Here is a 26053-nt window from a genome sequence, read left to right as displayed (position 1 = left end):
AAAAAAAATTATAAATTAATCCTGATCCTTTATTTATATCAATACAGCTATGTAACTTTGGATACCATTTCCAGGCTATTCCACAATTATCAAATCTATAATATTTCCCTAGTATGTAGTCTTTTTTGAAACCTGTTTCTCCTTTCCTACTGCAGTGCCCATCAAGACATCCAAACTAGGCACTTAGAAGTTATTAACTTAAGAATTCACCTAATCCTTCTATCCTCTCCCAAGAGTAAACATCTAATCAAACTCCATTTATCTCGACCTCTTTAAGGTACTGGTACATCCACTTTCTCTACTTCAGTCCCATGTACACTGTCTCAGTAAAGGCCCTATTTATTTTCTACATGGACTCCTATAATAATCTCCTCGATAGACTCTTGCCTCCATTTGCATTACACTTTCCAATTTATCCCACACTTGGTTGCTAGGGTTTGACCTAAACCATGTAACTTTGGTTGTGAAATGTGCTGTGTTAAAAATCTTCCTCATATGTAATTCCCATTGCTTTCAATATAGACTCCAAAGTCAAAAGAACAAGTAATTCTTTACTTTCTGCCCCTATCATTCAACCCATCTTTAAACACTTACAATAATAATTATTGTCATTGTTTGTGCCCATTTCTGGCTGTTAAAGGGTTTTTCTAGGTGATCTTATTTAATCCTCTTCACAACCCTAATATGATTTTTAAGATACCCAGATTTACAAGTCATGTTCCCAGATATAACTAAGGTCTGAACTCACAGGACTGGAGGGACAGAGGCAGAGCTTGAAAATGATACTAATTCTGAAGTTCCAAACTATCCTAAATTCTTTTCCCACCTCTCTCTTCCTCATTGTTGTCTCTCCCTCTTTCCCTTTCAGGTCTCAGCTGTAGTCTAGCAGGTTTCATGCATGGAAGCACCTCAGAATCTACTATTACCTGGGAAGGTTTTGTTTTACAATCCAGAATGACCTAGTTTCATTCACACTTGAGATTCCCATTTAGCTGGTTTGAGATAGAAGGTGGGAATCATTATTATTTTAAAGTAGTTCTTCCTAAGACAAAGACATGTTTGAGACCTGTAGCCTAGCAAAACTAAATTATGTAGAGCTTCGCCAAACATGATGTACCTTCTTTTATCTCTGCCTCCAGTGACTGTAATTATTTCTGCCCCATGTAATTGTCTAGACTGAATGTTTGATCTTCCTGCAGGTAGAAGTTATGGATCACTTAAATTTACAATTGGCATGTGATTGGCGGGCAGTAAGCCCTCAAAACCAACTTGTAAAATTAATGCATGAATAAGACAAGGTTGCTTTCACAAATAATTCATAGGAATTATTAACACATACTGAAACATGATTTTTTAAAGTTTTGTAAATTTCTTATAGCCTAAGAAAGCACTAAAGAAAACAGTTCAATACATGAAATTATTCACACAAAGTGTCAGTTTCCTTCTAGAAAAGGGGAACAAAGACTTCCACTTTAAAAAAATACCAAAAAAAAGATTTTTTTCAAAGTTTTGAAATCTGCATCTTAACTGTTTGTCAAAAATTATATGGTAGAGTGACAGAGTAAGGTAATAAAAAAGTCAATAGAGAGAGCTTCTTTTCTTATTTTCCAGTTAATACACTCCTCCCTTCAGATAGACCTAAAATGCTACACCTTTGTGCGACTGACATTTCTCCCCACAGCCCCCAGTGACTCTTCATATACCTAATTGTTAATTACTTAATTATTGGAAAATTAAAATATAATACTACTTGGAAATTAAAATATCACACTATTTAACACTACTTATCAGTGATGTAACAATATTATCAATACCATGGCTTACTTCTACTACTCTTTGAGCTAGTTATATTATTTTTAATAAAAAATTGAGTGGTCTCTTTTCATAAGGTCTCATTAAAATTTTAAGAGTCTAAAAATCCTGTGCATTATTATGTAAAGAAATCTAACAGTACTTTGAGGGTGTCTGGGTGGGGGTATAAAATACATAAGAACATAAAGAGAATCTGAATGCCCACATAATAAAAATTAATCATGGTGAATTGCTTTGGGGAGAATCATACACTTGACCCACATTGAAGACTGAAATATTAATCCATTTTTGTGACAGAGATCAAGCTTCATAGTCGCTTTTTATCCTCCTCATAATAGAAGCAACAGTTGTAAACCATAATGTTATAGTTCAAACAATGCCCCCCCAAGACTTCAAATTTATTATAGCATTCATCTCCAAGACAAAAGACCTGATGCAAGAAAAAAGCTCTTTTTAGCAAAAAGCATGGTTGTTATTTATGGCTCAGATGCAAAGAATGAGTTTGGGGAATTTATCAGAGATGAAGGTATGAAATGTTTTAGCTTGTTCTTCTCTCTCTAATCCATAAACCATTTTCTCAGCCACCCAAGTGAATTCTAATGGAACAGGAATGATGAAATAATATTTTCCTAGACCTTTAACACTTTTTTTCCTGTATAAGTTTCAGTGAGAAGAAAGAATATGATTTCTTAAAATTAAGGACATTTTAAGCATCATTCAGATATTTTCCTATAAACATTAATTTGGCATAAAGACAAAATTTAGCTTTTTAGTGATAGCTTAGTTTTTCATTGTCTGAATCTTAAAATTCATATTAGTAGCTTTGTTATTATCATGAACTATAGTAGAATCAGAATTTCATAATTTAACTATTTCCCATCTGAACATTAATGATTCTATCATGACACTGAACCTCTTTTATTTTGATATTTTTAATCCTTAGGTATAACCACATCATAACTTAAATCAGACAATAATAATCAAAGTAATAACGACTTATAGGTTATCTCCTTCTCTCTCCGTTGTAATGAATGCAAGGCCAAAAAAAAAGAGGTTTACTTTCATAATGACTAGACATGGGTGAAGCTTTACGCAGGAAGGTGGGGGTTCAATGCCAGTGGGCAATAAAGTGTCATTCTACATATAATATATGCAATACTTAAGTATCACTTTTCTTAAAATGAAAACATATTTGAAACATTAAAATATTAAAATGTATTTACTCTCAAGAAAGTAAAATATTAATAATTTATTCACATGTATATTTAACATAAAATAGTTGTATGGTCCTGAGTACAATGCATGAGCTGTTCATATGCATTTTTTTTCCTTGCCAATTTAAATACAGGCAATTTTAGAACAAAATAAGGCAGCTGGAGTAAAATATGGAATAATCTTTAAGCTGAAAACCTTTCCTGGCATTGTTTGATAGATGTTATACTACTTGAATTGTTCGCCAAATTCCATTTAAGTTGCTCAAACAGCTCAAGGAAAATGTGGACTTTATCTAGACAGTTTTTTTTTTAAACATAATTAGTGGAATTAAGAAGAATCTACCATAAATGATTTGCCATCACACATCTCAAATGAATGATTGTTGATTGTTGGTGCTTTTATCCTTAATTTAGATACCATAATTCTTTTGTCACAAATTTCATCTGTATTAGACTGCTTGATTTTGATATAGAAATAAGTTAATTAGTTTCTATGGAGACCTATGCATTAACATTGTAGTTCTCTTCAGATTTGTAAATACATCCCAACTTAGTATTCAGAATGCAAGGCGTATAAGCATTCAGTGCCAATGGTGTGAGTTTGTTTACAGTGAAGATAGAATAAGAACTTGAGCCAGATGACATAATTCAATTGAGTAAACAGTCCCCATGAAGGATGTGCCAAATTTGGCACATATGTATATACATGAAGCTACACATCTTTCTAAAGTATTTTTTTCTGTATTAAAAAAAGCACTCAGAAGTATTCAAAATCTCTCTTTTCTAGGTGCATTTTACTAGATACAATTTATTAAAAATAAGTTCTCATTTAGCCCATAAAATGTACTCTTTCTATTAATTCTCAGATTTTAGTGTACAATAGAAACACCTGTGGAACACTTTTAAAAAGATAAAAGTGTTTGTTTCATCTCTATAGTATGAAATTCAGTACATCTAAGAGGAAAGCAATGAATCTATACTGTGACCTAGGACCCTTGTTGAGTATGTATATGCTTTGTGAAGGTTTTTTTTGAAAAAGTATGTGTACACTGTATACTGATACTATCACTGTTTTACCAGATATTGTTAAAGAGATTTTTACACTATCAAGTTATCAGCATATCATGATTTTACTACTCTTGTGAAAAAGTATTCCTTTTATTAAAGGTATAAAAATCAAACTTCTCACAGCATTACTCTAATTTTAGCTTCTTGAAGCAATAAATGATAATCTTCAGAAAGAACTCTCCCAGAAACCAAATATATCAGCTATTGACTGAAGTTAACAACATGTGACATGACCTTATGTATAAAGACCTTTTACAAAAAGTAGAAAATTTACATGAAAAAAGGAGGTTAAATTTTACTATCCAGTATTTTCTATAGACAATATGCTTTCCCTAACATGGTAAAGGCAAGCTATAATACATTGTGCTTTGGGATTCTAACCAGAAACCTATAAACAATGTATAACTTACAAATGCCCTTCAGTGCATTAAATACTTTTAGTACAGCTTTAAAATTTTAAATCAATTCTGCCATTCACTCCATATTATTTATCTTCAATTTCTCCATATTTTAAATGTCACTGTGTCATATTAAGTAATAAAAAGTTTAAAAGATTATCACCTGAACTTGGCAGATATTCTATTTCATTACTAGGCCTGAAATCCTAGCCTTCTTACATTTTCATACCAAAGATAGTCTCCTGGACTTTTTCGTTTTCATTCTTGAATGCAAGGGCATCTTCATGGAGCAATCTCAAGTAGCTTATGTTTGCTTAAGTTAAATCTAATAGTAAGAATACACTTGAAGATTAATTTTTATAATTGCTGTAAATTCAAATTGTAATTAAGATACAATATCAGGATTTATCATAAGAAAAGTCTATAGTAAAAAATTGCTAGGGGAGGAAATGAATGTGTTTTCTCAAAAAGTCCCCCTAAAGGACTGCTTTTATTAACTTTGTCCCACTTATGATAACATGAATTAGTAAAGCTACTAAAATCCATGTAAATGTTAAGAAATTCATCACTAAAAACTTTATAGAAACAAAATTGTGGACAGAATAATCAGATGCTGCAGTCCAATATATAATAGCTCTTTCCTTGACTACCTGATTTTTGCTGAAACACTACTCTCATTAGATTGGAATTTGTGTTAACTTCCCTGTACTAGGACTTACTAATAGGATTGCTAGCAATTATTATACTGAAATGAAATCAGCACAAACTATTAGATCTGTTTAAACAAGTTAAAAATAAACCTTGATTAAATGTTCTCTTATAAGAAGCTGCTCATTAAGGCAACATGGCCTTCAGAAAAATTGGTGTTTCATTAACATCAAAGAATGTATTGCATTTAAACTTCCTTGCTTAAAAAGTTATGTATAAAATAAAGTTTAAGTAGTATTTTAGATAATGACATTTTAGAAAATATCATAGTTCTTGGATAGTCATTTGAAAGAAATATGCTCTTAAGTTCAAATAGTATTAATAATTTCACTGCAAAAATAATTTCACTGCAAAAAAACACCACCACCAAAAGTAAAACAAAAGTGTCAATAACTTTACCAAATTGAACAAACGACAATTTTTTTCCAAGTTATATATAACATTACTGTAAAATAGTTGAATTAAACATCATTTCGGTATTTACATGAAAACAGGAATACCAACTGCAGTATTCCTTTACCTACTTTTATAATAAATCAGAAACTAATCAAGTAGAGTACTACTTACAAACATCTAAAAAGTATGCCATTCTAGAGAGGAGAAATAAACTTTCCCCTGTGAGCTTGAGTTAGGAAACAATCATGACCGTCATAAAAATTATTCTGTTGAGGGCCCTCCCTGGTGGTGCAGCAGGTTAAAGCACTGCACTAAAAAGCTTAAGCCACTTCCTCATGAGTTTGATTCCTGCCTGCCCCGGAGGAGATCCACATGGCGTGGCAGACCTCTCCTGACCTGCCCGCTGCTCACCTCAGCAGTGTACTTCGTTGATCTGCCTGTTCTGCTCCCCACTCTGTCCCTGATGAATCCTCTCACCCTCTGCATCTCTGGCCTGTACCCCAGTTCTGTATGAATAAATAAATCTTTAAAAAAAATTATTCTGTTGATGTCAGATAATGTAAAATAATTAGGACTAGTATTGTATGGTCTATGAACTCATAAAAAATAGTTGGTTGAAATTCTTGTAATTTTCAGGCCCTCCCTGGTGGCGCAACAGGCTAAAGAGCAGCACTATGAAGCTAGACGCAAACGCTTCAACACAAGTTCAATTCCCAACCAGAGAGGCTACCCACATGGCACAGCAGACCTCTCTTATCTTGCCTAATGTTCTCCTCACCACTGTACTTTTTAGATTTGCCTGTTCTGCTCCCCATTCTGTCTCTGGTAAATCCTCTTACTGCCCCTACCCCTCTGACCTTGTACTCTAGTTCTGCATGCATAAATATATTTTTTAAATTTTATACATTTCCAGTTTCCTATATTTGTACAATAAGAATGAACACAAAGACACACATACCACACACTCTTTACCCACTCAGATAGGATAAATATTAGTTGCACATACGTAAATGCTATTTGAATAAATGGGAAATCATCTCATGGTTAAAGATGAAGAAATGAAAAAAACCATGCCAGAATCAGGAAGCAAGTAAATTATCAAAAATACCAAAATTCACAAAATATACTAACTAACATTAACAGCATATAGATCCACTTAAACTTCTTCTGAACATTAAAAGTATTATTCAGACATAGACCAGAGACATTCTGTGGGGGTGGAGTGGGGAATGGGATCAAAAACGGGGGGGGGGAGGGAGGGAAATGCACAGGACTATGGTGGTGGCACAGGGGTGATTTGGTGATGGGAAACCCGTGGGGATTACAATTGAGATGAAAAAAAATGTGCAAAATGATGTAAAAATAAACTTTTTAATAAAAAAAGTATTATTCAGAAAAAAACAAGTAGTAAGGACTACTATAATTTGATCTCTATCTGTAGAGTGATATTCTCTAGTTACTTGCCCCTTGCCTACAGGACAATAAGAATATGTTTTGGTTTTTCAAAGGAAAAAACCTTCAAGTTTAAGTAATTAATATTCCTTAATGAAATGTACTGTGGCACAGACAATGAATACTTTATAAATCTGTAAGCATGCCTAAAAGCAACAAAATTACACTTTTGTTAAAGCATTTGTGTGTATTTTGCACAATTTTTAAAAGTTTAACCTCTGTAGATCAATGTGCTTCCTTAAAAGACTTTAATAAATTAAAGTGCAGAGAGCTTTTTTTCACCAGGCAGAAAAAGCTGATGAGACAGGTTTAGTTTAATCTCAGGCAATAGAAGTCATTAACCATTCTCTCAGGGATTAAAATATAGCTTGCCCTTTTCTTCTCTCACTTATCATTAGCATCACTTTAATCTCCTAGCGTTTCACACTGCTATTTTAATCATTACTTACTGCCTTTTGACAAGTGCAGAACATGCTTTTTCTCATTGAGGCAATATCCTGGTTTTAGCTGACAAATGTAGGACATAATGTAAAAATATCAAAGTGACATCTCTTAAACACACCTTCATCATAAAAATCTCTAAAGTTACAATATTCCTTTGTCTACTATTTCCATGAAAATTATCACATGAAAGGTTTAGATCTTAAACAAAGAAAAAAGTTTCATCTAAATACAACAAAATCTAGTTTGGAAAAAAATATTAAATTGAGTAAATGAGATCCAATAATACACAAGTGAATGTTGTTCTTGCTCTCTGGCATAGTCAGGAATTACATACCAATCTGTTCTATCATTTCAATAATGAAATATATTGTACAATATTGAAATGGCTACTTTATTGAACAGTTGATGCTTTATATTTATATTGAATATTAAATACACCCTAGACTGAGCCAAAACAAAATGCTATAACTATTAGCCTTCAAATCTGTTATTTCTACAATACCAGTCACATGCCCAACAGATAATTGAAATAGGTTGAAATAACAATAGTTACGGCTGTATTAGTAACATCTGAAAATCTATTGAGATTGTAACAAGTGAACATTATGGTAACTCTCTACATTGTTATTTTAGATAAAAGAAAACCACAGTATGTTTGCTAATTTTCTTTTAGGTAACAGCAGTTCTAATTTATAGAATCTCATTGATCTCATCTGCCTAAACCTAAAGTGGTTAACAAATTTAGAGTAAGTCTCTTGAGATTTGGAAAATTAAATTTCACGTTGTATTCAGATATGATCGAGAATTTATTCTAGCATCTCTACAATTCTCTTTTAACTTAGAAATAAATCACTGAAATATTTGGTAATTATAAAATCTGACTTTTTAAACCAAAGCACCAATTTTTTGGTAATGATCACTCACACTTGGCTCCAAGCCCTTTAATCTAGTCCATCTGTAATGATCTCATACTACTTTCAACCATTATTTAACTGTTAGAAGAAAAAATATGTCGCACTATATGTTTCGACAATAAAATCCCTTCTTAAGCTTCACAAAGCAGAACAATTCATTATTTGATCTCTTTCCAGGTTCAAAGTCTGTCTTATTACAGTACTTCAAAGAAATATGTAATCAAAGACAAACAGCTGTGAAAACAATCTTTTATTACTTTATTATCATTGAGAATATATCTTTGGAGTAATCCAATGGAAATGGCATACAAATAATCTCCATTAAAGTTGTTGTTTTGCATTTGTTCACAAACTGTGCACATTGATCATTAAGGCTTTAACTTTATTTCCTATAAATAGAATAATGACATACTCTGGTCACTCTATTGTCAATCCAAATAAACCAAAACCACCATGGAATGAACACCATCATAACAACAAAACGTGAACTGCCCTAATGTCAAACTTTTTTTTTTAATAAATAAATGTACAAAATGTTATTCACTGATGTGACTTCCTGAGTTAGCATTAGCAAGAAATGAAATCCAATTTTCTGATGTTCATGCTAATCAGTGAGAATTAGAATATTGCTCAACTACAAATCAGTATATACATAACTACAATTTATACTTCAAATAAACCAATTTAACTCTATTCTTACATAGTCACAGCATCAAGCAACTACTTTCCCATATGCAACTTACAATAATCTAGTCATGTCTCTACTGCTTAAAATGGAGGGTGTCTGTTATCAATCTGGGAAATAGGACATGAAAGTATTCTTTGATTGGGAATGACTCTCCTCATATATGAACTTCATAAAGCTTTCTGCAGATTTCAGAGTGAATGTGATAATGTTATCCTATCTCACTACCATAAAAAGCATGTGGAGACAGAAGGAACAATATCTCTTGGTTGCATATTATATGATAGAATATCATATAGTAGAATGGAAATATTATACATTATTCCATTAGTTCTGACACAGTACTATCTAGAATTTAAGATTTAAAAAACTAAATAGCTTGTACTTGTTCATGCATCAATCTAAAATCCAAAAAAGTCAAGGTACTCTTGCACTAGACATGATACTATCCATTCTACAATGTGTCAGATACATGTCCTCAAATGCTCTTGAAAGGCACTATACTCTAAGGAATTTAAATTTTCCTTAGAAAAATGTAAGACATGACTACATAGTCAGGGGCATAATGGGTCACTATATATATATATATATATTTGTACCAAACTAAAATGATTATTCAACAACATATGCCACGAGGAGGAAGAACACTGTCTCTAGGTCTCTACAAACATACTTAGGTCAAGAGCAATATGGAATCTGCACCAGCATTCTCACCAAAAGATATGGCTGAAAGGTATTGTGAATGTGTTTCCTCAAACTGGCAAACTCAAGATAATTGCTATATAACGATAATTATTTGGAACTGTGGCTATAAAAACAAGTCAGGTAAGGAGCCTATGATACATTTTATTTTTTTTTTTCAATAATGGCATGCCCACTTCATTTTATGCTGTCTCAATATAATCATAAAGTGCTTTACTGTCTTGGTATTATTTTAGAAGTCTCTCTATAGAAATAGATAATACATACATACATACATACATACATACATACATACATACATACATACATACATAGGTGACAGACACATATACATTCATGATAACACAGAGTATTAGCTATGCTACAGTAAGTCCTTCTCTATGTATATATAACATGGTCAAGGTTATAAAATGTGAAGTCTGAACTAAATATAGTTGCAAATTTCCCTCTGTATTATAGAGATTTAAAAAAGTAAACAACAGGCAGTATATAGAAAGAATTTCATTTTTTTTTGGTGCAGGTAAATTTAGCTAAAAATTCTAAGATCATACTAGAAGAAACTGTATTCTTTATTTTAAATAACCATATAAACATAAAACTTTTTGAGACTCTTTGGCCAGCCAAGTGTATGGCTAATGGAGGAAATGGAATTGCTTATTTGAAGTCCTGATCCATCAATTCATGGTACAAGTCAGTTCAGTTTTACTGGTTACTAAATAAACAGTATCAGAATTGGAAATGCATTTAATGCATGACTCAATTTCCATAAAAGTTAATTTCCTGACTTTTCAGTTTGATTGCATCAGAAGTTATTCAGTAAAGGAGGGCAAAACAAAGCCAGTCACTACTGCTCTGGAATAATTAAGCACTAATTTGACCAAACATTTCCTTCCTTCCTGGGTATTTCACAAAGTCACTATTACACACAACTTTAGCAGAAACATTTTTAAGGGGCACAGTCTTTAAGGGAAACAGTCCAGAGTAAATTTTTGTGATTCGGGATGGTAGCATCACCATTAAAACAGCTCACTACTATTTTTAACATGTATTTCAGATAAACTTTTCATTTTCAGACTTTAGACCAGAGAGATAACAGGAGAGTCACTGCCACTTCTTACATATAAGTCAATTATCTGATTCAGTTTACAAATACAAGAAATAATCTTAAGAGAATTAAGTAAATAATGTGGCATTATACTATAGATGGTATTTTAATGCAACATTTGTTAAAACTGATTTATAAAAGTTAGCTCATGTTAAGCCAGAGCTTCTAATTTGGGAAATGCTCTAATAAGTAACAAAAAAGGGAAGAATATCATCTTTGAATTCCTGGAGTTCTAGATCATTTGTGATCATTAAAAATCTACCACTCACAAAATTATGTGAAATCCTTTTTAAAAGCCTTTTAACTTTTTGAGATCACTTTCTTAGATATAATCTTATTTCACGACTTATATAAAAAAGTATGTCTAAGTCTTACTTACCCAGAATGAAAGAAAGTTATTTCTTCTATCTCCCAAATAAACAATGCCTTTGCTTTTGCTTTGCCAGTCTTGGTAATTTTTTTTTTCTTTAGTTCTCATTGTTCATCTTTAATAAAAAGTTCTCATCTGACTTGACTATTATAACTCGTTCTTTCTTTATTACTCCCCACACCCACCCTGCTCAGAAATCTCAGAAACCTCCTGACCTACAATGCAAATATCTGACAAGCACACTGAAAGTTCTCCAGACCTACTCATTATTTTGCTAACTTAATGATGGAAAAAAAAAAACAAAAACATACTATCTATTCTCTCAGCCTCCCATAATTCCTATTATTAAGCCTATTTCACTCTCTTGCTTTCTTGATTTACAAGCCCAGGCCCTTATTATTTTCAGGAACATTTCTTCAAAAGAAGTAAAGAGGATCCCAGAAAACTTCTACACCTTCGGGACATAGTGAGTAGAGAGATGAGAACACAAACTCACAAGTCAGACTTTCAGGACCCATGGCTAGTCTCCACCAAGCTGTTTTATAATCTGGATCTGAGTCTCAGATCCTCATCAATGAAATGGGAATAATGATACCTACATCACATGGTTATTAGGAAGAAAAATGGACATTTTCTAAGTTTCTATGATACACTGTAGGTGCTAATAAAAATTAGCATCATTGCTCCTGTTCTAGGAAATTAGGCATGTCTAAGAAAGGAAGTGATCTCCATTATAATAACCTATTCTTTTTTAACAGTCTGCATGAATCTTTATAGTTACATGACAGAAGGATGATAAGTCTATCATTTAAAAAATAAAAACAACTCCAACAATGGAATAGAGTGGAAGATTATTGGTACTTTGATGGTAGGTGTGGTGTGTTAACATATGTCTGAAGTGGTATGACTTGTTAGTGTTGCAGACCAACATTAAGTCAATAAAAATAATTCAACTTAAAAAAAATAATAATAATAATACAATTTTGTGAATTGGGGCTACATATCTTCCTTTATTTTTTTATTTTTTTTTTACTAAACAACCCATAGAAGACTTGCTGACCTGTCAGTCATTTAAAATATTAATAGTTGTATAATTTTTACAATATTCCCATTGTACTCAACATTGATTTTCAGTATATATGAATTATTAAATTAGTGAATTATAAAGTAAAATTTTTAGAAATGAACTGGACCTTATAAATCAACTAGCTAGTCAAAGGTTTGCAAATGAGAGTCTTTGGTACAATAGATTCCTCAGACACTAAGAGCATTAGAAGTCAAATTTTGACAATTAACCCAGTTTTCCAATTTTTGATACTTTGGTTTTTATGTAACTCAAATGCAATTAACATTTTAAAGCTCTGTACTTTATTAATCATTTCCTTTGGCCATGGAGCAAATATTAAAGGAAGGAACCATTGATTTATGTTTTCAAGCTTCCCCTCAGTGACCAATGTGAGAACTCTGAAGTTCTTTAATTAGTATTCTATGGACAAATGCTCTATAAAGTTGAACAAATGTCTCCAATTTAAAGAAAATTTTAAGTTGAATAATTTAGTAAAGTTCCTAACTACCAAAGACATAATTTGTTTCCTTTATATTAGTTTTATTGATGGTAAAAAAATTCCTTCTTATAATAAAAAGAAAACCTAAACCTCAACTTTTGCTCTAATAGTATAGGTAGAAAAAATATTTCTTAAGATATCTACAAAGGCACTTCAGAAATGGCTATATTTATCAAGTTCACTTTAGGAATATTTCCTAGAGCCGCAACTCAGAAAGTAAAAATCTTGTTCTATTATATTCTATAGGATTTTTTATCTTAGAAGATTAGCAGTCTAATATCATTTACCACATGATTTAGTAAAGGAAGGCACTAGAGTTTTATGTGATGTTTTAATTTTAGCATTTCAAACAAGTAAATTTTAAAAATAAATTTGCTCCTTTTTTTTTTTTTTAAGCAAGAATTGGGTGCTATTGTCCAAGCCCAGTTTGATGACTATTTTTGTTGTCATATCCAACTCAGATTTTCTTGGAACATTTTATACTGAAAATTTAAGACTGAACTAGATTTTAAACTTTACACAAAAATTTGACCTTGCTCATGGATATTGGAATAAATAACAACTTCATTATTTTAGCATAATTCAGAAAGCTGAAAATGACAAAGCAAAATATACATTGGGTACAACACTTTCTGGCTTTAAGACTTTGCTGATAATGAAATAATCTTTACAGAATGCTGCACATACAACCTAGACCATATTGGAAACTAGTGAAAATAAAACAAAGAAAAAAACAGTTATATATCATGATGCCATGGAGGTACTAGTTTTTACCTCTACTTCTTCTTTTCCTGTCTAACCCCAGATAACTTCCTTGAGGTCTTCAATACTCAGTAAAATTCTATCAATCTCCTTCTCACTACTAGTGATCTCTTAGCAACTGTATCCCTTTATTTTATGTTTAGAAAACCCTCAATTTTTGAACTCACACAGGAATTATAAAGCCTAGTTTCTTGCCTCTGCTGAACTGTGAGTTTCCTGAGAACATTATTTTAAGATTTATTTGTTTATGCATACAAGAACTGAGGTACAGGCCAGAAGTGTGAGGATGAGAGGACTCACCAGAAACAGAATAGGAAGCTGAACAGGTGGACTGATTGAAATACACTGCTGAGGGGATCAGCAAGCAAAACGCGGAGATGTCTGCCATACCATGTGGCTCACCTCTCTGGCTGGGGATCTAACTCTTGCTTCAGGGGCTGCAGGTAGCTTCATAGTGCTATACCTTAACTGCTTGCACCACCAGGGAGGCCCAGATCAAAATAATTTTGATTCTCTGGTACTGTTTCTATACCTAATGCTGGCATACCGTGGGAGTTCTATGAATGGTCTATGAATGAATGAATGGGGATAATGAGAGCAAAACAGAATGACATATGTTAAAGGACTCTTTAAACAAAAAATCATTACAACTCCACTCAACACAGCCTGGGAGATAAGGGTTCAAGGAAAGAGACACAGGTAGTTATAGTAGCTATACTGTGAACTAAGGAGGAATTAGACCAGTAAGGGAAAGAAGAGGAAGCCTTCCAGATATAAAGAAGAGCATATATAAAGACAAAAATAAAAGTTGAGAACATCCTGGCAAGTTGAGTGATTGAAAGACGTTCAGCAAAGTGGCATGATTTATGTCTTTGTGCTTTCTTTTTCTTCTTTGTGCCACACTAGTATATATTACATTACTGTTTAAACATAACTTTCAAAAAGTTTTTGTGTTAACAATATCATTTATATTTGAGATGATTCAAAGATACTTTATACAATTCTAGATTAAGAAAAACATATCTAAATAAAATGTGGAGAAGACAAATTATAAGGTATGATATAGACAAGAACCACATAATGTAATTATCAAAATGTAGCTTTAACATTAAAATTCATGTATTTATTACTGAAAAACTATTTATCCTCCCTTTTACGCTGTTTCTTCTTAAAATAAAAAAATCTTGTAATAGAAATCAACTCACTGTTTTTTGTTTTGTTTTGCTTCCTACTGCAACTCATGAATGGTAAAACAGATTTCTTTAAATATTAAGAGTAATCAGTGTAGACTAATCTTCAATTCCATAGTGTGCTTAATATAATTAATTTGCAAACAAATACAGTGATTATGAGAAAAAGCACAAAATTACTTTCTACATAGCTAAGAAATATACTTTCATACTTCTATTATAACAACTGTTTTCCAGGATTTTGAAATAGTAATTTGGAGCCTTTGACTATATCATCCTATTTCTTCATGAGGTGTCTACTAATAGTCACCAACTTAAGTGCCTTGAGAAAATGGCCAAGAACAACTGGACATTATGAGAACTGAAGTGAACAGGCACATAGACTCTGATAGGTAAAAAGACAGAAATTCCCACTTACCTCTAGACAAATGTTGCCATGTCAGCATAAGGCAAGATTGTAAGGAGTCTCAACTCACATTTTTGCTTAAATGCCCATTTTAAATGTGATACCTAATTTATATAGTTGAAAAGTATGTCCAGGCTGAACAAAATACATCTGTGGAATACAAGTTAGCAGCCTCAATTTGGTATAATATTTCCTTATTTTTTTCTGTTTTCAGACAAAGATCACACAAAAAACTTAGGAACTTTTGCATTTGGCTTTTAATAGTTGACTTGGATCAGATCACACCATCTTTGGTAAATTTCAGTGGCACCACATTGCTAACCAGAGTTAAGTACCTATTTCTCAACCAGACATTCATTGCTCAATAAAAGAAGTCCTCAATGTTTAAACTATGATATCATCCCCAGATTCTTAAATTTCAGGCAAAAGAGGCATATTTCACCCATACCTTTTTCAAAACCCATTGTAAACATTATTTTATTAAAAAATGAAATGTTCATTTTCATATCCTTGTAAGTGTCTTGGTGTCTAATTACTTGCATTAATGGCAGAATGGGTATCAAATATTGTCCTGTAGTAAAGTTATTAGTACAGTAATCCTCTCCCATTAAAACCACTGAGTCAGGCGGCCCTCCCTGGTGGTGCAGCGGGTTAAAGCACAGCACTGAGAAGCTAAAGCCACTTCCACATGAGTTCGATCCTTGCCTGCCCCGGAGGAGACCATATGGCATGGCAGACCTCTCCTGACCTGCCTGCTGCTCCCCTCAGCAGTGTACTTCGTCGATCTGCCTGTTCTGCTCCCCACTCTGTCTCTGGTGAAGCCTCTCACCGCCCCTGCACCTCTGGCCTGTACCCCAGTTCTGTATGCATAAATAAATAAATCTTAAAAAAAAAAACACTGAGTCAGGGGCTGTTTTAGTCATTTATATGCATCTTTTTCCCACCCCCTGAGAGTGTACAACACATTAGGCAATAAACCAAGGTGTATTCATCTAATTCCCCTCTTATATCTAGCAATTTGGAAAATCAAGTAATTTGATATTTATTTGCAATAGTTATTTGCTTACCTCTCAATTTTAGATAGTATAATAGATACATATTATCTATTAACTATTATGCTAATATGCAGGTTAAAGATCAGACCTGCACATTATGAAGGGAGGGGGGATGGAGGGAGAAGAGAGAGCGAGGTAAATTTGTTAGCCAAAGTCAATGTTATTTTATCCAATTCCTTCAAAGTAAGAGAACTACCTCTACCAACAATTACAAAACAAAACAAAACTTCTTAAGCTCCCTAAAGACATGACAAAGGAAGAATCAATAATAAGAGAAATGGGTTGACAGTGAAATGCAGCCACAGAAATAACAAAGTCATAGCTTCAGAAAAAACATCAGAAGCTATGCACACAGGCACATGCACATGTGTGTTTACACTTGCACAAAGAAGGAATGATATGACCAGAGTTAGGGGATTTTGGTTCTAACATGCAAATGTAAAGATAACTAAATTTAATTCTTAGTGACGCTTCGCAAGAAAATAAAAGGCAACAAAAGACCTACCAAACATAATACAACTCAGCTCATTACTGTCCATTTGCATTCTTATTCTAAACTTTCCAATTAAGACTTAAAATAGAATCTTAAAGTTTCCTGCAAAAACAAGATGAAATTTTGTTAATATTGCATAAAAACAAGATCAAGATCTCTGTTTATATTTTCCTACCAAAGGATAGGCAGAGTTCTCCATATGTACTATAAAGGAATTTAAACTAATTATAGGAAGATTAAATTAATGCAAGAAATTTCTACTGAGCTGTCATGGCTCACATATCATGCCAATTAGCCAGAATTTAGAAACAATAGCAGACAGAGCCTGCCCTCCAGGTGCACAGCCTTTAGGAAAGAGGGCACAGGAAAATGCATGGTCACAATAGATTATGAGAGGAATAACGTATAACTAAAAATCTCTCTATGGCATGCTTAATTATTGCTCAGAGTGCCTGGACAAGGAACGTTTCCCAGGGAGCTGGTATTTGAAGAATGAAAGACATAAAGGAAGGACACAAAATGAAACTTTAGTTATATGTAAGGATGAGATATAAAAATGTAAACACAACCATTTTAACTCTACTATATTTTCTGATTAAGCAAAATTGCCTCTTATCCTGGAGGATAAAGTATAGGTTTCCCAAGGTAAAGTCATAAAACACAAAGTTAAAAATAAGATACAGTAAAATAACAATACAGTACTTCAAAACTTTTTGAGGCTGATATCTACCTAAGCACAACAGTCAATTTGTTATGGTAACCCCAAGTACCACGATAAATCATGTATCCTATGTAAACAGTATATTTGCATTTATTTCCAGTCTCTTATGTTGAAGATGTTTTTTGACTGGTAGGATTTCAATGTGTATGCAGTGCAGTGCCTCTTCCATTTAAATGTTCAATAAACTTCAATTCAATTAGTCAATGACTAGAAAGTAGACGAGTAGTTAAAAATCACACTAGGACAAAAGTGTCTCACATGTGGGGCTCATGAGAGAAAAAGAAAATAGGAACTTTGAAGGGCAACACAATGTGAGAAACTTTGTCATTTCAGTTCTGAACAGATACACAAAACGGTCTCTATTCCCTTATGGTATGTGAGTTACACCCAGCCATGTAAAAAATTAGAGTATATGTGGGTTAACAAACTATAGCTATCTGTCACTTTTTACTCCTCTCAAAGTATTCCCAATCTTTTGAGTCAATCACTGCAATTATAGCAACACTCTTACAAGTCCATGCTGCCTTCTGCCTTCTTCTCTATGTATTTCAATTCATGCAGTCATGCTCATTAGCTAAGAAAAGTTTTGTCATTATGAAATGCTGGAAACAGAGATAAATCCCCTGCAGATTTTCTGATCCATTTCTTGACCTATTTTATTAAAAAAAAAAAATTCAGGTTCTCCAGTCTTTATCATAAAGAAATTCTAACAAAATAAATGTGCTGATAAATACAAGAGCAACGTGCTGAATTATCTAAATCATTTCAAAGACTTCCACAATTTACAGAGCTGATTGTCAACTTTTCTTCTTCCAAAATAAATGAAGTGATGGTAAATAAAAATCTCTAAGAAGTTTTTATAAAACATAAAATTATATTCAAGGAAAACAAAATATGCTTATAGAGTCCTTTGACTCCCTAAAAAAGGAATCCACTCCTTATTTTCAATTTTGACAGCGATAAAATATGAATATTCTTATCTACAGAATTAATGGGTTCAATTAGCTTTTAAAACCTCAAACTTCAAAATGTATACACTACAAAATTGCTAAGAAATCCTGTTGTATCACTGCTACTTGCTTCGCTTTTATTTTGCACTAATTAAGAAGAACAAAATTACAGATGTGTCTATGACAATAAATCCTATCAGCATACAAACATGATTGCTATAAACATTTAAAAATAACCATCCTGAAAACCCCACCAATGTCCAGTGTCCAAATGTACATTATGTATTAAAATGAGTTTTTAGAAGGTTCTCTTTACATTGCTACCAGTTTGAAGATAATAAAGCAAGACACAGCTTCCTGATGCTATTTTTAATGACAATCATATCTGTCCTCGAACACTAATGTGTTCTTAAAGCTGTGTATACTCTTGTATCAAGAAGATGTTTCCACTTCATGTGTTGGATCACTGCCTTTCAATATAGCTGAAAAGACTGTTGACTGGGTTCAGTTCATTGCACAAAGCCTGCAAGGCCCAGTGGTTACTAATAGGAGGATACTGGTGAAACAGTGAACGCTAAAATCCATAAGCCCATCCTCTAGAATGGTATCTTCACATTTCCTATTCACCATATTTCTTCTCTTAACATAATCAGCCTCCTAATATATCTTTACTTCCTTGCTTTCTTCTCAATGGATCAAACAAGGCTATTTCCAAACATGAGTTATACCACTCTCTACCCACCTGTTCCTTACAAACCTCACTGATGTCCCTGGACAAAATTGTCCCTCTCAACTCACTGATCCACACGGAGTAGCAATCAGACCATTCAGGGTGTACCAAAGTGGCCAGCATAGGTGAATAATGGGAGTAATAGGGCAAGTGAGAATATAAGTAGACTACAGAAGAAAAAAAAAGGGGGGGAGAGGGGAAGAACGGAAATGGAAAAGTGAAGATGGTAACAGTGTGAAACATACCAAGATTTAAGAATAACAAATAGGTATCAGGTAAGGCCTTGCCATATTTAAGTAATTCATTTCAGTTGAAAGAACAGACTTTGGTTTTGAAAAACAAATTAACTTATGTGTATGTACACAGAAATATTTACTCCTCAAACAGTAGACAGGCAGTGCAGTGACTATAGATCAATATAGCTTCCATATTAAAAAAAAAGATTAAGTATTACTGCTTTGCATCTTATCAGGATAAAAAATACACAACAGAGAGGAGAAGCAGACTGACTTCAAGGCCTCTTCATGTGAAATGTATTATGTAATTTGGAAGATCAGAAGAAAACTCAAATATTCATTTCAGAACTCAAGACCCCAGCTATTGCTAGTATTCTCTGAAAGTCAAAATGGAAGCTGAAAAGATTAACAAAAGAAAATATTTATAACTCAAGCTGAAATTGGCATATATGACAATAGTTAATAGTAGCTCCAGAAATTGCTTTTGGAATATATATCTTAATCATCTATATAGACTGACTTAGAAAGAATACTTAGACTGGCTAAGAAAGACCACAAATTTTCTTTTGGTTTACTGGAGATTATTAAATCTAACCTCTTTGTTTTGAGGGCTGAGTTTCTGCATGATATCTAGAATTTCATAATTATAATGGAGTTACATAATCTACTACAAGAATTTCATGGGGGGACATAAAGCTCTTCTATTGTTTCTTCTTTTTGTTTATCGTGAACGGTAAATTGACAATACTTATTTAAACACTTTTTTTTAATCTGACCCTTTTCTTCCTGGACCAAGGAATTTTCTTCGTCACAGAGTAATAGAGCTTGAAAACTTCAGCATCAGCAGGGAAGGCAGGCACTCCTTAGCCAGCCACTGTGAGAGAGAGAAAATGCAATTAAGGCTCCCACCAGGGAGAGAGAACTAAACAAAACCTGCGTCTTCACACAAGAGCCTTTTTCTTCAATGCAAACTACAAGGCCTCAAATCTTGTTGGTGAGATGCTAGCATTTAGGACAACACACTTTCAGATTTTCTCACAGCAGATCAAAGTAAATAATGCGAGGGCAGCAAACAAAAGGGAAAACTCCAGTGTGCTTACATTAAAAAGAGATTACAGGGGACTTACAAGTGATTGAAGGAATAGATGACATTTTTAAAAACATAAAACCAAGGTCTTTAAATACAGCTGGCAAATAAAGTCTAGTTGTGTTACTTTAGCTAGAGTGACAAATCACAAGTGACTTATGATCAGTGTGAAATAAAAACAAAACACTGACTTTACTTCCATATATAGTATTTGCTGCATCCAAAGTTAGACATATTCCTGTGCATCCCTTCCCAGGCTTTTAAGATGCTCATAGGCTAGTTATGGCAACTGATAAAGGGAGCCATTAAAATTATGAGCCTTCTCAAATTAGGGTCACAGAATATGTAGAGCATTCTGTGGATTGAAGATGGGGCATTGCTCCACTACCTTCTCTCTCCTGAGGACAGTAATCAGTCATAAAAGCAGCTCTCCTCCTTCAGATCAAGCCAACAGCTGGAAACTCTTTGCAATGTTAAATTTAGCAGGAACCCCTTACCAGGCACAGAACTTGGTCATGTGACTCTGTGGTACAGCTTTAAATGAGTAGTCCAGGGTCATAGTTTATCCTTTATTTATGTGTAAAATTCTCATTGACTTTGGTGCAACTCTATAAAGGCAGCAAGGATCGAATATCATCCTTTAATGCCAAATTTACAACAGTTGAAAAAAAAGAACGGAAATCTGGGGCCCACGTCAATAAACAAAAGATAAATGTTTGGGCAATTTAATAACTGAAAGGAGTTTCAAATAGGATTTTTTGAACTCTTTTTTTGAAAGAGTAATACAATGGTATCTGGAATTTAGTGACACTTAACTAGAATTTATATAATTTGTATAATATATATTACGTACTAACCATATCTACATGTTATATATCCATATGCGATTTATATTATTTCAAGTGTCACATATATATTTTCTATAATAATGACATATGTTGATGGGAGGTTGAAGGCTAAGACACAAAAAACCTCCAAGAGAATTCACTAATAAAGTATTAGCCAAAATCAAAGAACTTGTGGAGAAAAGATGTCAGGACTCAGAATCCACAAATATAAGATCTAGCTCAGGCTTCAATATTTTTAACTTTTCTGAGAATCAATTTCATAATCAATCCATAAAAGGAGATTTAAGTTAGATCTGCTCTAATGTTACTATCAGTATGTCATTATTCTACATCAATTATAGTTCTACCTGAGTCTTATAATCAACTGCTAAGCCACACCTGTGGCATTATGTGTGGGTATACGTCTGTGTCTTTATAAATACCTATCCATATACATTGTACAAACACTGTTAACTTAAATCAAAGAACTGAATATCAAAGTGATAATTTCCAAATTAAAAAAATCAAGTGTGGAAAGAACTATCTTTGAACAATCTGCTATAGCATACTCCATTACACACACACCAACCCTCTTCTTCTCATAAAATATCAGATGCAATTATAGTTTTAGTTTTAGAAAGTCTCCTTTTGAAGAAATCAAAGGCATTGGATATGTTGGGATAATATATCATAAAAGATATAAAGACCTTAAGTAGAATTTCAGGATTTTTACATGTTATAATGAAAAAAAATGAGTATGAGCATGCTTTTGTAATAAGTTAAAAAGAACATGTTCTCAAGTTCTGATAAGCTTCTATTCTTAAATATTATTAAAATTGATTTTAAATAGTTTTATCTCAAGTTTACTTTCATTTAGCTAAAATGAATTTAGGGAAATTATTATCCAGAAATCAAATCATATTGACAAATATGATATTAAATTCTGTTTTAATTGCACCAATGAAAGAAATATCATGTATTACTTATTTAAATTCATTCTTGAGAAAGCCAGCGTGCAGAACAATCAGGTTATATTCATTTCATAATACTCCTTTTTCATATGGACAAAGTAAAGTTCTCAGTGCTTAAGATACATACTTATCTATAAAATCATTTAATCCTGTTTCCTTTATAAAATATATGATGTTATTCTGTTTTGAGCACTGTGCATTTAATTTAGAAAGAAACTAAAAAGTGTAATAAGAAAACTGGCAAGTGCAAAAGCAGTATTAAATTGTCAATCACTGCTGATATTGCAGAGGTTCATTATTTAGCTGAATATGAAGATTAGACACCTTACATTATGCATATCAATTTAAACATAAGAAACAAATTTAATCCTAAATTGACAAAGTGCATAGAGATTTGTTTGAACTCACCTAATTTGATTTATTCTATGTAAAGTGCTATTTCTAAGCCAATCACATGCATGCACAAGTCAATATAGAAACAGAAATTAAAAGTTCTACATATAAGCACTTAGAAATTTAGGTTACCTTTTAAATACGATGTTTCCACAGCTCTAATGGTATACTATAAAGTTAAAGTTAAGTGTCCGGGGTCGGGGCGGGGAGGTGAGGAGACAGGGGGAATCCCAAAATGCATTTTTAACCTATCAGTAGAATTATCTCTGACATACAGATATATGTACATATAAGTAGACATTGTACAATAATCCTGGGACACATGTAAATTGCATTTCCTCAGAGCAAATTGCAACTGAATTCAAATATTGGTCAGATATAAACAATGCAATCAAACTCTGGCTTTTTATTGAGCTTCTATTTGACTTAGTATTCATTTGAAACAAAAAAAAAATGTGTTTCTCAGGGTCTATGACATTGCAGGCCATGAGAGATTCAATGTCACCGCTGGCATACAAATTTATTAGTCTATAAAATTTGACATTCTCTTATTTATTCACAGAAAGGACAAATAAGATATTTTTTTTTCATACTTACCAGAAATATCTGGGAGTGTTTATATGCCGCTCCATCTGGAGGATGCAAATAGTCAGAACTGCTTTACAATTCAGTAGGCAAAAGCCTGCTGAAGGATAACAAATGACTTCATGGTGAAACTGCTATTGAAATTCTTTCAGTATGTGATATTAAAAACAACTGAACAAACAGAGATAAGGGACAAATAGGATTTGAAACAGACTTTTTTCCTTACAGTGCAAAAGAAAAACAAATGAATGTTCTAGTCAAACCTATATATACCTTTTAGTAACTTCATCACATGCATTTGCTTAATACATGAAAGTTTTTAACTAAAGTGTCCCTAATATGTCACTAAAATCAATGGGACCAATTGTAAAAATGCTTCCTTTAGACCAAGAATTATGATTTGAAGGCTTAAGAAAAAAAAAGAAGTTTCAACATAACACTTTTGATGACTTGATTTACAGGTTTATTCTTTGACTTCTGGCATAATGCATGGATATGAGATTTTAAAAATACTTGCTAGATGGAATGCTATACTAGGAAAATCTTTTCTTTTTTATCATGGTATGTAAAGCTAAAAGTGAAATAATGAGTTAAATACTGTGGGCATGAAAGCATTGAAGATACCAAAAAGAATAACTGAAAAATGTTTGTTCAATTTAGTCTCTTGGAAGAAGTCCTCCAAGAACTGACTTCATGAGTCAAACTAATATTAGTAACTTGAAGATTATCAGGAAAATCAAAATCTAAGAAACAAGCATGACTTTACAATGATTATTTTTATTTCTTGCTTTGAAGGGAAGATGAAAGGCTATTTAGCTGCTATTTAGTTAGGTGTTCTTGTTTTAATCTATGGCTGGATCAAAGCAACTATCTCTAAATTTACAAAACAGTTCATAAAGCTCTTGTTAATTGCAGTATAGGCTAACTGATCCACACCAACAACATATGAACACAGAATCTGCCCAAGCTCCTAATAATACACCTTCAAATAGTCTATTATTTTGCTTAAAGAAAACCAAAAACTAAATAGCTATCATAAAACCTGATATGACAATGAGGTCCAGATTCCAAAATAGCTTATATGGGCATCAATATCTAATAGCCAAAATGAGTTCAATCATCGCATAGTAGTCATCATTTAGTAGGTTTGAGATTATTCTTCAAGGTTGACTCTCAATGCTTATACATAAAAAAAGCATGCCAAATGTAGCCCATCTGCTATTCTATACATTTTGCACTGGTTTGCATTAGGTGGTGCATAGTATCTCTCTATACCAATGCCAAGCCATTATTTTCTTGGTAATTTGCTCTCGGCAACAGTATGGAACTATTCTTAAAAATAATCACTGTTCGGCCCTCCCTGGTGGCGCAGCGGGTTGAAGCACAGCACTGAGAATCTGAAGCCACTTCCGCATGAGTTCGATTCCCGCCTGCCGCCTGCCCCGGAGGAGACCACATGGCGAGCCAGACCTCTCCTGGCCCGCCCGCTGCTCCCCTCAGCAGTGTGCTTCGTCAATCTGCCTGTTCTGCTCCCCACTCTGTCTCTGGTGAAGCCTCTCACCGTCCCTGAGCCTCTGGCCTGTACCCCAGTTCTGTATGAATAAATAAATAAATCTTTAAAAAAAAAAAAAATAATCACTGTTCAACTTGGTGATGGGAAACCTGCAGGGATTACAATTGAGATGGAGGAAAAAAATGTACAAAATGATGTAAAAATAAACTTTTGTAAAATAAAAAAAAATAATCACTGTTCAAATGTATTCAAATTTTGGGTGTTTTGTTGGTGGGTGTGATGCAGTAATATAGATCTCACGAGGTATGAACCTATACCCCAGAGTCACATATGTGGTCTAAACCAAGGCTATGTCCATAAAAGTAACACAATTCAAAACTAACTGTATTCAGATTTAAATGTTTGTAAATATCTTGATGATTACAAGTTTTCACAGAAACTGCATTGTCTAGCCAAATCTTAAGTATATAGGAAATCAAATAGCTCCAATATAGTTTGCTCATTTCACATATTAAACAATCAGTCTAGATTGGGATTGTAAAGTCTGTTCTAGCTAGCGCCACCTTCTCCCAAAACCATCTCACCCTACACAGAGCTCCATCTATCCTCCACTCTAATACTCTTAGCTGTATCACTCAGTGTGTGATTATGTCTTTTTGTTTGTTTGTTTCATTTACTTTGCTTCTTGGCTTCTTATACTGTAGATCTTATTTCATTACCAGATTATACTATTATATTCCACCTATTACCCACGTTTCAGATAGAAACCAGCACAACGCAGTTCACTGTAAATTCTATGTCCAGTGAATTCCCCTGCTTAAGTAATACACTGCATTTATCCTAGTTTCCAAAACTTAATGTAGATAGAAACAAACACAAGATTAGTGTGGATTTCAATAAAACATACCTTCTAAAATAAATATTTTGCAAAGGCAAGGTATACCAATAAAGAAACAGACACACACATACATATAATAACAATGCAGTAGGAAAAAAGACTGAGCATAATTATCAATCTTGACATTATCTAGGAATGATGGCTATTTTTTTTCCATTTCCTTAAAAATTAAGGAATTTTTGTAATCATCAAGATATTTACAAAATTCCATGATATAAGAGAACAAATTCTGAAAACATGCTATGAACATGTCACCAAATGGTACTACAGAAACCACTTTAATTTTTTTTTTTTTTAAGTTAGGCCCTCCCTGGTGGTGCAGCAGGTTAAAGCACAGCACTAAGAAGCTAAAGAAAGCCTTTTCAGCAGGAGTTCAATCCCTTCCCCAAGGTGATCCCCAAGA

General features: G+C 33.1%; 1 protein-coding gene across 1 annotated transcript in view; it reads right to left on the bottom strand.

Annotated features, from left to right (window-relative positions):
• DACH1 (dachshund family transcription factor 1) overlaps positions 1–26053 on the bottom strand; it is a 382796-nt gene that overhangs the window by 282638 nt on the left and 74105 nt on the right. The window lies entirely within an intron of this gene.

The sequence above is a fragment of the Condylura cristata genome, unplaced genomic scaffold, assembly GCF_000260355.1.
Source record: "Condylura cristata isolate star-nosed mole 26May11 unplaced genomic scaffold, ConCri1.0 scaffold00010, whole genome shotgun sequence".
In the NCBI taxonomy this organism is placed as follows: Eukaryota; Metazoa; Chordata; class Mammalia; order Eulipotyphla; family Talpidae; genus Condylura; species Condylura cristata.
This window is presented reverse-complemented; position numbering and strand designations above follow the sequence as displayed.